At 46.1% G+C, this 15,740-nt stretch overlaps 1 long non-coding RNA gene across 1 annotated transcript; it reads right to left on the bottom strand.

Moving 5' to 3' along the window:
• Positions 1-762: 762 nt before the first annotated feature.
• Positions 763-2,043, bottom strand: LOC148648474 (uncharacterized). The gene is made up of 2 exons (XR_015926405.1): positions 1,582-2,043; positions 763-1,292 (listed from the first exon to the last, which is right to left on the bottom strand). It is a non-coding gene; the product is annotated as an uncharacterized LOC148648474 (long non-coding RNA).
• Positions 2,044-15,740: the final 13,697 nt, after the last annotated feature.

Raw genomic sequence — 15,740 nt, 5'->3', positions numbered from 1 at the left:
AAAAATCCCCAGTGGGAGTCCAGTCTTTCCCTGCTACGCAAATTGCTTTTCGTTAGGTGAGGTCGCAAGTTCTTATTGGAGAATGTTGTACAGTTTCTTAATGCAATAGGGCGAGTAAGACTGAAGTTCCCCCCGTGTTGGCCGATCAGTGGAACGAAACTGAAAAAAGCTCCTTGAAACTGTGATTCATACACTTATACACTGGCTCAGCATGGTGCTCACCTGCTGTTCTTGGGTGTCTGCTGAAATTTGATTTTTTTTCAGGAGCACTGTGACCCAGAGTTCAATTATCATTTCAGCTACTGAAGATCATTCAGTTTTTAATGCTTTTCATTTGAACATCCTACTTGTTGGTATTTCCTCTTAGGTGAGAGGTACTTTTCTGGGTCTTAGTTGAGTGAGCTTTATTAGAATAATTGAACAATACTTTCACCTCCAAATGACACTCATAGATTTTTCAAGGGTTAAATATGGGAGCCACGTTTCTTACATGTTTCCTTTTGTAAGTTGATTCACAAAGCTTTCACCGCCTCCACTCCAGTGAATCACTTTGTTTAGCAAGTGATCAGGTGGAACAGTTTAATTTCTTCCTGCAAATAATGCCTTTTCCTTTTTCATCCCATTCAAGTCTCCGTCCTAGTTAAAGTCATTTTGATGTAGAACGGCAGTGGTCCAGTTGAAAGGTTCAAGGTTTCACTGTGTTTTAGAGTGCAGATAAAGAAGATAATAGGAGAGGAAACTGGAAAAGCCGTGACTCTGTCATTCCATTCAATTCAATTTATTTTCATATAGCGCCTTTCACAACAAGGTTGCCCCAAGGCGCTGAACAATGCAGGTAAATATACATTTTGTGAATACAGAACTGAAGACAATGGAGGAAAGGAACCAAAGACTCCTCAGTAAGGAGAATAAAATCCTCTAGGGGTCCAAGGTCAACTGGCTGCCCAACCCCTTTGGGCATGCTAACATTATATCATTAAAAAAAAAGAAAGAAATGAATGCGGGTATTAATCCATCCATCCATCACGTCCTCTGTATGTCAGTACCCCATGCAGGTCTCTGCAGACCAGCAGAATCCTCCTAAACGACAGCTGTATCCATGATGCCCCTCTTGGATCCATGGCACTGATGCAGCATTCAACTCACATGGTGCCCAGCCCAGGACAGACAGGCCTCTGAAACTATGCTGTGTACAGTATTTCTCCTCTGCAGCATCCCTGCGAGGCAGGACAGGTGCCTGACCTCTGAGAGCCTTGTAAGTAAGTAGAAGGAGTTTGAAGTCCGCCCTGTACCTGAGAGGAAGCCAATGAAGAGAGAGAAGTATGGGGGTTATGTGGTCATTCTTTCTGCTCCAAGTAACAATTCTAGCTGCTGCATTCTGTAAGTATTCAAACTCTTTGCTGTGACAAATCTAACGTACTTTAGGCAGACAAAACGACCTTAAAAAGCCACATGATTTTTAAGTAGTCTGTCTGTGTGTAGTAACAGTGGTTCACATTATTTCAGAACGTATACTCCCGTCTCTGTAACTTTCCTCAGTCAGCTAGTGAACATTCTGTATTTACACCACGAATGCACTACTTTGTCTCGCGCGCGGTCACACTGGCCGTCCACAGGCACGGGCAGGAGCAGGGAACACGAGGCCGCTCTGTAGTGCCCCTGTGGCTCTCCAGCAGAGGGGAGCACTTTGCTCAACAGCCCTGAGCCGAAGGACCCAGTGATAAAGCTGAAAATCTGGCAAGTCCCCCAGTCTCACTGGGGCGCTGAAGAGGATTTCATCTGATGCTGAGGTTCCTGTAACTCAACACAAAATTGAACACGGCGAGTTATGAGTTTGTGAAGAAGTGACAGCGGAACAATGTCAAACAGGAAGTTAACCTACAGGAAAGAATGAATTGAATCTCTGCTATTCAAGCACGCAGTGTGACGTCTACTGTCTATTCAAATCTACTCTGCAAGTCTTACAATTCTTTTTCATACACCGTCTCCTGGTTATTGTTTTGTGAGTGCTTGAACTGTTTCTCAGTAGAAATAAGACCGATAACTCACTGCTTCAGGATGCACACTATCGTCGATGAAACCTGTGGTGTAAGCAAGCGAAAAGAGACAGATCCTTCTAAAACACAGAGGCCATCGGCAGGGCAGAAACACTCTGCAACAGGTAGGAGCTGTGGAGCCATGATTCCCCCGAGCCAGAGCCCTCGTCCTCCCTCGACAGCGAACTGAGCTCCAGCGACTGGAGCAGCTACCTGCCGTCGTGGGACCTCCTGCAGATTGGGAACGGGTAAGGCAATTCGACACGAGCCCACTCCTCTTCCCACTGCTTACACCCCTATAACAAATAGTTTCAGGGTATTCAAGTACAGGATAAAGAGATTACAGGTGTTCCCAATTGGCTGAGGATACAACACTCTCTCTGAGAAAGCACACAGAGGTGGACAAAGCAATTAAATGCCTTTACAAGTCATTTCCTCTGTATCTGGTCTTTCTTTACATATCAGAAAAGTGAACTGGTGGCTGTTGAAAAGTGTCTGCTCCGTACGTAATATACATGTAAAAGATGTGATTAAATATCTTGGTATTAAGATTTTCAAAAAGGTGATTTTGTGATTTGATGTTCTCTACCTTAGTAAAATAAAAAAAAAAAACTTTATTCATGGTTGTTATTTGTCAAACACGGGCAGAAGGAGGCCTAAATGCTACAGGGTTTAGAGCATCTAATACCGATACCGACAGAGTACTATTTACAAAATTAAGCAAAGTAGGTGGTGTATGTTTCCCTAATTTAATCATTCAGGAACTAGCGGGTATAGACTTTTTACTTGAATGTCATTTGGATGCTGGAAACCCCCCTGAAACTTGCCAGCTTCCATGAAGAAGTTCTCCTCACGTGGACTCTTATAGATAAACATACCTCCCATAGATACATCATCTAGAATACAGAGAAAAAAATAAACCTGTGCTTTGAAAACTGGGTTTAAAATAGTATAAGCGGGGTCAACAAATTAACTGGTGTGGATGATGAAATGTAGAATCAAGCAGATTTTATGAATAGATATAATGTTTGTGATACGTCTGATAACAATCCGTCGTAACCAGAGCTACTCCTAGAGAGGTATTGATGCTTTTAAGAAACTAACAGTATACCATCAGAAACTATGGAAGAATTTACAACCTTTATTAGACTACAAGGAAAACAATTTAGTTATACTTGTACTAATAAATACTTCAGATCCTTCTCGCAATCTCACAATATCTTGTCAAACTATTTTGGAGCACCTCTTTGGGGAAAGTGAGTGGAATCAAACATGACTATTGTCAAACAGATTTTGTATGAATAATCAGGTTAAGGCGTCAGTACAAAATTGTACATTGAATCGACCCGATAAAGATACACAGTGTGCATAGATTTAAAAGTAATATAGATGATAATTGTCTTTCTCAAAGCAGCCCAGAAACCTTACGTTTGTTTTTGTTTTGTTCTGTTGTTAAAACACTCTGAACAGATCGGCAAAATGGTGTAAAGAAGGCTTCTAATTCTGACATTTCCTGTAGACAAATTGATGTTATTTTACTGCTCAATACTGCTGAACCGAATCTAAAATATAATGTATCATTGGCTTAATCATTATACTTGCTCGTTATTAGATGTATAAATAGCCTAAAGATGAGAAATAATCGAAAATTGAATAATTAGACCGTATGTCGTAGTAGCAGATTGTACTTCTCGCCTAATTGATGTGGTCGAGCAACACCACAATCGCCATACAATCCGTCCGTTCTCATGCTCTGACTTTCAGGTTGGGCAGTGGAATGGATTCCAGGGCAAACTCGTTCTTGTTTGATTATCCGTGTGAAATCTCGCCCAATATAACGGGTAAGCTCATGCACTGAAATTATGCGCTTCCAAATTGAAGCGACACGCATTTGAATAATTCAAAATACACACGAGGGAACGTCTCCAAACCATGTCTAAGTATCACAACATGAAAGCTGTGCGTACCTTATCTTTATTTGCCTGTGTAATGTACTCCGGTGATCTGTAACGTAGTCTTGCGTGCATCGTAAAGGATCCGGACTTCCGGCTACGGAAAACCCGGAGTGGATCAGCCTTTCCACCGGACCCGGACTTCCGGCTACGGAAAACCCGGAGTGGATCGGCCTTTCCACCGGACCCGGACTTCCGGCTACGGAAAACCCGGAGTGGATCGGCCTTCCACTGGATCCGGACTGCCGGCTACGGAAAACCCGGAGTGGATCGGCCTTCCACCGGATCCGGACTTCCGGCTACGGAAAACCCGGAGTGGATCGGCCTTCCACTGGATCCGGACTGCCGGCTACGGAAAACCCGGAGTGGATCGGCCTTCCACTGGATCCGGACTGCCGGCTACAGAAAACCCGGAGTGGATCGACCTTCCACTGGATCCGGACTGCCGGCTACGGAAAACCCGGAGTGGATCGGCCTTCCACTGGATCCGGACTGCCGGCTACAGAAAACCCGGAGTGGATCGGCCTTCCACTGGATCCGGACTGCCGGCTACGGAAAACCCGGAGTGGATCGGCCTTCCACTGGATCCGGACTGCCGGCTACGGAAAACTCGGAGTGGATCGGCCTTCTACTGGATCCGGACTGTGAGCAGCTTTTGTCCAATCGGCGCTGAGATTTCAGCAGGAGGCGGGAGACAGGCTCTTGTCCAGTCACACAGCTTCAGTCCCGGGACTTTTCCGAATTCCGGCGGGCGGTGACACTTCCGAGAAATGTCCACTGGGTGGCGACAGAGATACACGAGTCCACGGAGCTGAGTCTCAAAGCGCTATCGGAAAGACTTGAAATCGGAAAGAAATAAATTTGTTACATTTTAATCCCATTGAAAAGGAAGATGAAAATATCGTTTGTATTTTTAAACATTATTATACTTGCGCAACATAATTATTAAGGGAATGGTGTGAGAGGAGACCGTGTTTGAACAGTTTAAGACGGATGTAAAGACATTTTATTTCAGAATGTCTTTCTGAAATGTGTCTGTTTCTGTGTTGTAAGAACGTTGAAGCATGGACGGGCCTTATCTGCATTTACCTTGTTGAATCTTTTTTTCCATAAAATGTACATGTATTATTGCATGTATCCTGACAATACGACTGCTACGTTACGTTTTCTTGTAGTTTTTGGTCTCATAAAAAATACAAAAGTATGAGTCGATGACGTCAAAATGGTGTCGCCCACAGGGCTTATGGGTAATGTAGTCTCTGTAGTTTACTGGCCTGCCCTGCCCATGTGTTTCGCTGATTTCATTGAACATTAGAATGAATTATATTAATACAATTTCAGCGTATTTATCGTGTCTTGTATTTCTTTGTCTCTCTTATGTGTTCCCTTGTGTGTATGTTTTCTTGTATTTCACGTGTCTGCAGCGCTGGTTAATCGACCCGGCACATAAAGCAAACCCACTGTCCTCGTGTTTCTTAGCTCCCGTCTTGTTTGCAAACTTTTCTCCTGTGTTTATTTTACTTTGTCAATAAAACGTGGTTGCCGGGGAAACGGTGCTGCAGAAGTTGGTGCGAGCTGACCTCTAGGAGGTAAACAGTCGGCTTTTGTAATCTAATCAGCGAGCAAAGCAGAAACGTTAGTCTAAAAAGCGCTGGCTGGAGTATTTTGTGGACATTATGCAGAAGAAAAGGAAGAAACGGTGAGTCGCAGGCTGTCGGTAAATATCAGCGCTGGACACCAGCCTCACACCGCTGGGCTCACTGCACCATGAGCGAGTCCGTCGGCGCCTCCTCCTGCTGGGGTGTGTTGCTGCAGGAGTGAGGAGTCTCCGGTCTCCGGTCGCGTCATGATCTGCAAGTGGAGGTGAGAGACGGCGGCGCAGTGGGTGGCAGCGCTGGGAGCCTGGATTTAGTTCCTGGGGTGCTGTGTGTGTGGAGTTTGCATGCTCTGCTCATGTTCTCGTGGCTCCAGTTTTCTGGGGTGCTGTGTGTGTGGAGTTTGCATGCTCTCCTTATGTTCTCGTGGGTCTAGTTCCTGGGGTGCAAAATTCTGTTTATTTCACAAGACGGACCCGGGCAGCAGCATGTGTCTGCAGCGCTCATCCTGCCTGCATGTTTGCAAACTTTTCTCCTGTGTTTATTTTACTTTGTTAAATAAAACGTGGTTGCTGGGGAAACGGTGCTGCAGAAGTTGTTTCGATCTGACCTCCGAGAGGGAGACAGCTGGCAAAGCCGAAACTTTAGTCAAAACGGCGCTGGCTGGAGTATTTTGTGGACATTTCGCAGAAGAAAAGGAAGAAGCGGTGAGTCGCAGGCTGTAGCACAGGACTGTCGGGGAAATGTAAGCGCTGGGCTGAGCGAGTCCGTCGGCGCCTCCTCCTGCAGGAGTGAGGAGTCTCCGGTCTCCGGTCGGGTCCTGATCTGCATGTGGAGGTGAAAGGCTGAGAGACGGCGCACATGCTCTGCACATGTTCTCATGTGTCTGGTTTCCTGGAGTGCAGTCTGTGTGGAGTTTGCATGCTCTGCTCATGTTCTCAAGGGTTTCCTGCCGCTTCTGCAGTCCAGTGTTGGTGAGTCTGTCGGGTTGATTGTGTTGTGGTGTGAGTGTGCCCTAAAGGGGGTTTTAATAGTATGGGGTTTGTGTGTTCACTTGTATGCAGACCACTGGAGAGACCGGTTGTTTTTTGCCAGGCAGACTAATGGCTGCATATTCAATTCCAGCTACTGATGTTGCAAGTGGGACAGTGTTTGAAAACCCTTTCAATGAAAGGTTTGTAGAACAGTGTTGCTATTGTTCTGTTTAATTCGAGGTCACCGAGCTTATAAATGGTCTCATAACGTTTGTCTCTTTTCAGGTTTCTCCGACCCGGAGAGTGAACAAAGAAGTGATAAGGGCCCATAACACCTAAGCTCGGCACTCTCACACTCTTCAGCCACACGAGCTTCCTCCTGGTAAAATACTGGGCAAGCCCCTTTCTGACAGGGACAGTGGAAAACCCCCTGAGGGAGATGGGCTGAGGGGAGGAATAAAACCATCTGAGCCGGAACGGAGCGGGCTCCCGATTCCCACCAGACCTGGGAGACGACACAGGCAGCACAAGGAAAGCTGCGGAGCGCGAGTTCGCGGAGGCAAAGACCGATTGACGACCACGGGAGACAGTGGCATCGGAACAGAGGTACTGTACAGAGACTTTTAATACCCGAAGGCAAGGAGCGAGAAACCGGCCCGGCTAGCCGCTCCAAACTGAGGGGAATGGAATACAGTTCGCGGGAGGATTTCTAGTGGAACCTGAACGGAGTCTGGGGAAATGGGACCGGCCTCTCGTTCACTGGGGCCATCAAAGACTTTACTTACAGGTACGAAGAAGAATCGTTCGAGTGGCCACTCTTCGGTACTTGACAGAAAAGACTGCCGTCCCTCTGGATTCATTATGACCCTTGGAAGGACCTTTTGTTGCTGCTGTTTTTGTTGTGTCTTTGGCTGATGGTGAATGTGGATAGAAAATAAAAAGGTCACTTATACGATACACATGCTTGTCGCTGGTCTGTGTGGGCATTGGTGGATCTGGGAGATCAACAGAACCTGTGGTAATGGAGAGGGGCCCTAGCACCCTGTTTGCATTGCTAGGTGCCGTAGTCATATATGAGGCAGGAAATAATTCTTGTTTGAGGGGTCACCTCACTGTGACACGAACGTGTTGGGAAGACGCGCCAGTTCTGACGTTAGTGCGACGGGTCTGTAGGCATTAAGGCAGGTTCTTGTGTCCTTTTTTGGAACAGGAACAATAACAGAAGATTTGAAGCAGTCTGGCACTGTGCACTGGGACAATGATTGCTTAAAAACGTCTGTAAAGATTGGAGCGAGTTGGCCAGCACAGGGCTGTAGTGTGGCTGGAGATACGCAGTCAGGTCCTGCTGCCTTTTTACAGTTTTGCTTTTTGAATAGCCTTAACACATCCTGTTCTTTGCTTCACAGGGCATTCTCAAGACTTGTAAACGGCGTCAAGTCTTCGTGAGAGATTGAGTGTGAGTGGGTGTGGCACTCCAGTTGAGTGGGGGACAATAGCTCATCCCCAGGATGTGAATTATTTGGAGGAGTTGCGAGACTGCCATGGACAAGGTCGTTGGAGATCCTTTGTGTTTCAGACCTGCTGTAAAATGTGTTATCTGGTAGAGAGTGATCAAGATGTATCTGAGGGGATTTTCTTTTGGAATTGGTAACAGTTTGGAGACCTTTCCAGACAGATAAACAGTCTTTGTTAGCAAACAGTTGTTCTAGCTGTGGACAGGAGGGGAATCAAAAGGTAGAGAACACTATTTTTAGAGAAATGGCCCTAAAGGAACAAAGCATAGTGTAGGATGCCACTAGCTTAAGTCTTAACAGCACTGCATGAGAGGAGAAGCCAGTGTCTATTTGTTCTGAGGGGTCCTCAGAAAGGTCAAAAGGTTGCAAACAGATAGGAGACTGGTTATATGCCTGAAGCTTAGCTAGAGGAACATAACATTGCTGGAATGCTGAGAGGGGAGGTTATCAGAGCCTAATGTTATTGCGAAAAATGGCAACTAGGTATAGAAGATCTGATGAATGTCTGTCCTGTGAATTGTTAAGGGTTTCATGTAATTGTGTGTCCAAGTAGTCCGGACTGCTGTGCTATGTGTTGTTTGTCTTGTGAATTTTCTGTTTTACACCTATTGTATCCATAGTGGTACGGGCCAAATCCTATTTAAAGGGTGTTGCGAGCACTGGGGTTTGTTGGGAGTGGTAAGTTAGGAGTCTGGAAATGAGAGCAAGGTGCGAGTGGATATGATAAAAAGATTGTTCCTTTATTTTGTTTCTGATACCTGGTGAAGAGACCCAGTGAGTGTTTGTGTGGCCAGCTGCGTCAACTTCAATAAAACTGGCCTTTTGGTTTGTTTGAGTGCTGACTTGCTATGGTGTATTTTTTCTCTCTGTGAACAACACGTCCTACGGCCAACACTACCCACACAGGAGGTGTGTGTGTGACAGCTCCTCAGCTGCAGCAGGAGTCCAAGTGTGCACAGATTTCTTGTTGGGGTTTGTTGTTTGAAGTTTCTGTTTCGATGTAGGAAGCAATTGTGCCAACACGTGGTCCGAGTTATAGCACGGGACGAGAGCTCCCGAAGAGCGCCTGCCTCCTGCCCGATTCGACGTCTAAAATCATCACAGAACGAGAGGAGCCAACAGGAATGCAAGTCTCTTCTGGTGAGGAGCCTCCGACACAGCCCCCAGTACTGGGTGTGCAGAAAGAATCCTGTTCTACAGTTGTGGTGCGAAATGGCCTCCAGTCCTTGTCAAATGCTGGGTTTCTCTGGACTGCAGTCCCCTCCGCATTTGGATGATTGTGATTGGTGTTGCTGCAGCTGTGCTGTCCTGAGACTGACTGGTGTCAAGACCAGCTGTACTCTGGGATCAGCAGGGCCTAGTGGTGGTATGAATTGTGGCCTCTGTTTCTCAGGTGTAACAAGTGTTTGATTACTCTGTTCTGTATGTTTACCAATAGTGGGTACTGGCCTAATTCAGCCCTGCACTCGCTGTTAGCTGTTTTTCTCTGCGCAAGGAGGAGTTTCTACAGAGTGTACTCCTGGTCTGTGAGGGGACCCCACACTTCACTGCCGTATAGGGCAATGGGTTGGATTACACTTTCAGATATTTGGAGCCAAATTCTTGTTGGTGGGTTGACATTGAAGAGCCTCCTTCTTATTGCGTAGAAAGCCCTGAGTGCCTTCTCCCTCAGTGCCTTCACTGCCAGGTCAAAACTCCCAGAAGAGCTGATGGTGAGACCAAGATATGTGTAGCTGGATGTATGCTCCAATGTGTTATTGTTCAGTGTGAATTTGTACCCGTTTCCCTGAGGTCTGGCTTTCTCCTGGAAAACCATAACTCTGGTCTTGTCCAGATTGACTGGCAGTGCCCAGGTGTGAAAGTCCTGCTCCAGCAGTGCCAGGCTCTGCTGTTCTGGGTCCAGATGGGCTGGCAGTGCCAGGCTCTGCTGTTCTGGGTCCAGATTGACTGGCAGTGCCCAGGTCTGACAGTCCTGCTCCAGAAGTGCCAGGCTCTGCTGTTCTGGGTCCAGATGGGCTGGCAGTGCCCAGGTGTGACAGTACTGCCCCAGCAGTGCCAGGCTCTGCTGTTCTGGGTCCAGTTTGGCTGGCAGTGCCCAGATGTGACAGTCCTGCTCCAGCAGTGCCAGGCTCTGCTGTTCTGGGTCCAGATGGGCTGGCAGTGACCAGGTCTGACAGTGCTGCTCCAGTAGTGCCAGGCTCTGCTGTTCTGGGTCCAGATGGGCTGGCAGTGCCCGGGTCTGACAGTGCTTCTCCAGCAGTGCCAGGCTCTGCTGTTCTGGGTCCAGATGGGCCATCAGAGCCCAGGTGTGAATGTGATGGGATGTGTGGCGGTTTGGTAGGAAGCCAGTCTGACTCTAATGCAGGACATTGTGCTCAGTAAGGAGGGCCGGTTATCAGATATTCAAGACTGAAGCCCCGGTATCTGTTGGGGTCGAGTCTGTCTCCATTCTTACAGACGGGCGTGATCAGTCCTTGATTCCAGGCCTCAGGGAAACAGCCGGCCGTCAGGACGAGGTTGAGGAGTTTGAGCAGGCTTTGCTGCAGGTCTGAGCTGCAGTTGGGTCAAGCGTTGTTGACTGTGTCTTGGCTACAGGCCTTTTGTGGTCTGAGAGTTGTCTGTTTGTGTATGTGCCTATCTTCTTTAGGGTGTGCATGTAGTGTCTAACCATCTCACAGTATCTGAGGCGCAGCTCAGAGTGGTGTGGTGTTGTTTTAGTTCTGGTAGTTCTCTTCAGTTGTTTCTGCACTCTGTATCAAACCATTTGATATTGTTTCTGAGTGTGTTTCATATGAATGTAGTCATTTTGATTTTAAGGCTAGTTTCTCAAAAACATGGTTTAAATTTATGAACGATTTGTTGGTTTGATACAGAGCGTTTTGAAATGTAAGGGATCAAGTAATGGGTTTATTTGCTGCTGAAAAGAGAAGAAAGAAAAAAAAGAAATGAGACAATTAGCTTGTAATGAGTTTATAACAACAGTAATTAGATTCCTGCAAGCACTCTTTTCATTGTCCAACAACTGAAAGCTTTTAGGTATAAAGGAAGGGTCCTCTAATATTTGATGTGTGAGATTGTCGTTCTATTGGAGATGTTAGTGAGTCTGAGGATTTGTGTTAATATGACAATATGATAATAAAATACAATGCTACTACTATTAATAATACAGCATGGCAAGACTTCTTTCAGTCATTTCCCACCCCTCCACCTCAGTGAATCACACATGTTAAACTTCCATCTCGTGTTCCAGATCAGACATGAGCAATCCTATATTACAAATACTTACCACCAGACAATTTAACCAGACAATAATTTAAGCAATTATTAATTCAACAGAAGCAGCTGGACGAGTAAAGTGCCCCTCTGATGGCCGGTCCGTGGAATTAAACTGGAAAATTTCTTAGAAATGATTATTCTTACAATAATGTGCCAATGGCGCCGCTTGGTGGTCATTCAGCAAAATTTCACCGAAAGTTTGTTTAATTAAAATACCGTTAGTAATGTTCGTATTAATACGTTATTTTAATTTTAAATATATTTAAGCATTTTCAACAGCAAAGAATGCAAAGAATACATTGCATTGCAAAGAAGAGTAATGAATGAATGAATGAATGTATTGTACATGGATACAAAATACAAAATAAATACAATGAACCCAAAATTAAAATAACAGTCAAAAGGCGCGAGTCGATGACGTCAGAAGGAAGTCGCCCACAGGGCGTATGGGTAATGTAGTTTCTGTAGTTCTCTGGCCCGCACTGCCCACGTGTTTCGGTGATTTGATTGAACATCAGAATTAATTATATTGTACCATTTCAGCGTGTTTATCGTGTCATGGATTTCCATGACTGTCTTGTGGGTTCTCTTGTGTGTCATGTTTATTTTAGTGGGTGGCAGTGCTGGGGCCCTGAACTGTAATCATTCGTGTTACTCATCATCATTGTTACTGTGACCCTCCTGGGAGGAGTGGACCTTTGTAAGATTCCTGTCCTGGCAAGCAGCAGGTGACAGTTTGCTGTCCGACTCAATTACACCTCCGCTACCTCATTTCACCTCTTTCACCAGCCTGTAAAGGGGGTTGTGATAGTATGGGGTCTTTCTCTTTAACAACCTCAAACCGCAGGAAAGAAATGCTTCATTTATAAGATTGAAATATAACCAGAAAGTATAAAAATAGCTATTTGTGTGTATCATGTCAGAAATATTTGTTTTTATTTTTAAAGAATTTAGAAGAGAAATATGATTAATAAGGCAGCAGAATCCATTTAAACTGTCATTTTCCTGTTTAGGTTGGAAAGTTTAATTTGATCAAGTCCACTTGAGTGCCTAAGCAACTGTTTGGGTAGTTTGGCTGGTGTGGTGGTGCTCTCCAAATACCTGATCCAAACGGACAGAGAGACAAAGTGAGAAAGAAAAGGTGTAAATAACAGACATATCATATGCAGAATACAGTAATGTGCTGTTCAGCACAGTGACCTAGAGTGAAGATGGAAATCAGTCATTCTAGTGCTCTCAATGGTTTTCCATTACAAACGGACCAGGGCTTCCTGAGACACAGGCAGTTGGAGTTATATAGAGTTAGAGGTTGTTTTCACGGCACCAGCCGACTAAAGCAGAGACCTCCTTCCACTCCAGAATTTTTTTTTTATTTGGGTGGGATCATCTGGAGTCTTGATTCCTTTCACGGAGTCAGCAGTAGATACACAGATGTTAGCATAGGAGGAGTACAGAAGAGGTGACAGCAGTGCTGGGGACCCTGGTATCTCTTCCACTGAGGACCCTCTGGCACAACCAGAGGTGTGAAATTGAAATTGTTTGGAAGGAATGGGAAGCTAAAGGCAGAGTCACAATCTCTGATTCATGTAATCAAAACAGTAAGTTCTTTCCTCGGGCAGCTTCGTTAGAACATTTTAAATAGATGTAAAAGTGTATTTACAGACTATATCAGCCCTTATCTTTATTAACCTGGTTTAATCGTTTTTTCAGAAGTGTAAATATATTATACTATGTACCCCTGATGGTATTATTGATGTGCTATAAATATACTCTTGTTTGTATTGTATCTATTTTTATTGCTACCATAAAAAGTTAAAAAGATCTGCACTTTCGAGAAATGTCCACTGGGCGGCGACAGAGATACACGAGTCTATGGCGGCGAGTCCAATAGCGCCTCTGTACAGATCCTCGTTGTGCAGAGATTGAAAATCAATACAGATGATAACTGTGACGTTTGTGACAGCAACTCTGAAAGATAACGTAAAGAAGGAAACTAATATTGACATTACTTTTAAAGAAGTTAAATAATACTACATTTTAAACCTATTGAAAGTAATATGAAAATATCGTTTGTATTTAAAAAAATATGATACTTCATAATAATTAACGAAATGCTGTGAGAGGAGACCCATGTTTAAACACTTTAAAACGGATGTAAATGCGTCTGTACAGACAATTTGAAACATGTACGGACCTCATCTGCTTTTGTTTACTATTAAACAAGATTACTTGTTTAATCTTTTTCCATAACATGTACATGTATTATCGTATGTACCCCTGACTATACTCTGTGTTATATGTATTCTTGTTTTTATGGCATGTATTGTTGTTATAATTAAAAATAAAAAGACGCGACTCGATTACGTCAAAAGGAAGTCGCCACAGGGCTTGTGGGAAATGTAGTCTTTATAGTGTTCTGGACTGCGCTCCGCACGTGTTCCGCAGATTTGATTGAGCATCAGAATTAATTATACAATGTCAGTGTATTTACCGTGTCGCGGATTTCTATGTCTGTCTTACAAGTCGGACTCGGCAGGAGCTGTTCCTTGCTCTCCGGAGTGAAGCTGCTCTGGGAAGAGACGAGCAAATCTTCAGACTCTTTGTAAATGAGACATCATGACAGCTGTGCCGACCTGCTCTTTATTGACCTGTTGAACCTGTTTGTGTAAAAAGCAGGAGTCTTGTGTACCCCTGATTGTGTTATGTGTACTCGAGTGTGTTTGCAGCGCTCGTCCTGCCTGGTTTATCCACTCGACACAGAAACAAAACCCACTGCCGTCGTGTCTGTGGGTTTCTGAGCTCTCTTGTCTTGTTTGCAAACTTTTCTCCGGTGTTTATTTTACTTTGTTAAATAAAACGTGGTTGCCCGGGCAACGGAGCTGCAGTAGTTGTTGCCGGAGCGGGTCTGACCTCCAGCAGGTCAACAGGCGGCTTTTTTAATCTAATCTGCGAGAAAAACAGAAACTTAAGAAACTTGAGTCTAAAAAGCGCTGGCTGGAGTATTTTGTGGAAGAAACGGTGACTCGCAGGCTGTGGGACAGGACTATCAGGGACACATCAGCGCTGGACACCAGCCTCACACCGCTGGGCTCACTGCACCATGAGCGAGTCCGTCGGCGCCTCCTCCTGCTGGGGTGTGTTACCTGGGCTGCTGTCTGTGTGGAGTCTGCATGCTCTGCCCCTGTTCTCATGGGTCTGGTGTCCTGGGGTGCTGTGTGTGTGGAGTCTGCATGCTCTGCCCCTGTTCTCATGGGTCTGGTTTCCTGGGGTGCTGTCTGTATGGAGTCTGCATACTCTGCCCCTGTTCTCATGGGTCTGGTTCCTGGGGTGCTGTCTGTGTGGAGTCTGCATGCTCTGCCCCTGTTCTCATGGGTTCAGTTTCCTGGGGTGCTGTCTGTGTGGAGTTTGCATAATCTGCCTGTGTTCTCAAGGTTCCTGTTCATGGGGCGCTGTCTGTGTGGAGTCTGCATGCTCTGCCTGTGTTCTCATGGGTCCTGTTCATGGGGTGCTGTCTGTGTGGAGTCTGCATGCTCTGTCCCTGTTCTCATGGGTCTGGTTTCCTGGGGTGCTGTCTGTGTGGAGTCTGCATGCTCTGCCTCGTTGTCATAGTTCTGGTTTCCTGGGGTGCTGTCTGTGTGGAGTCTGCATGCTCTTCCCCTGTTCTCATGGGTTCAGTTTCCTGGGATACTGTCTGTGTGGAATCTGCATGCTCTGCCCCTGTAATCATGGGTCTGGTGTCCTGGGGTGCTGTCTGTGTGGAGTCTGCATGCTCTGCCCCTGTAATCATGGGTCTGGTGTCCTGGGGTGCTGTCTGTGTGGAGTCTGCATGCTCTGCCCCTGTAATCATGGGTCTGGTGTCCTGGGGTGCCGTCTGTGTGGAGTCTGCATGCGCTGCTCCTGTTCTCATGGGTCTGGTTTCCTGGGGTGCTGTCTGTGTGGAGTCTGCATGCTCTGCCCCTGTTCTCATGGGTCCTGTTCCTGGGGTGCTGTCTGTGTGGAGTCTGCATGCTCTGCCCCGTTGTCATGGGTCTGGTTTCCTGGGGTGCTGTCTGTGTGGAGTCTGCCTGCTCTGCCCCTGTTCTCATGGGTTCAGTTTCCTGGGGTGCTGTCTGTGTGGAGTCTGCATGCTCTGCCCCCTGTTCTCATGGGTCTGGTTTCCTGGGGTGGATTCTGCATGCTCTGCCCCTGTTCTCATGGGTCTGATGTCCCGGGGTACTGTCTGTGTGGAGTCTGCATGCTCTGCCCCTGTTCTCATTGGTCTGGTTTCCTGGGGTGCTGTCTGTGTGGAGTCTGCATGCTCTGCCCCTGTTCTCAGGGGTCTGGTCTCCTGGGGTGCTGTCTGTGTGGAGTCTGCATGCTCTGCCCCAGTTCTCATGGGTCTGGTGTCCCGGGG

This window comes from Lepisosteus platostomus, chromosome 14 (genome assembly GCF_059453375.1).
Source record: "Lepisosteus platostomus isolate fLepPlt1 chromosome 14, fLepPlt1.hap1, whole genome shotgun sequence".
Taxonomy (NCBI): Eukaryota; Metazoa; Chordata; class Actinopteri; order Semionotiformes; family Lepisosteidae; genus Lepisosteus; species Lepisosteus platostomus.
The sequence above is the reverse complement of the archived record's forward strand: the minus strand, read 5'-3'. Positions and strand labels throughout refer to the sequence as shown.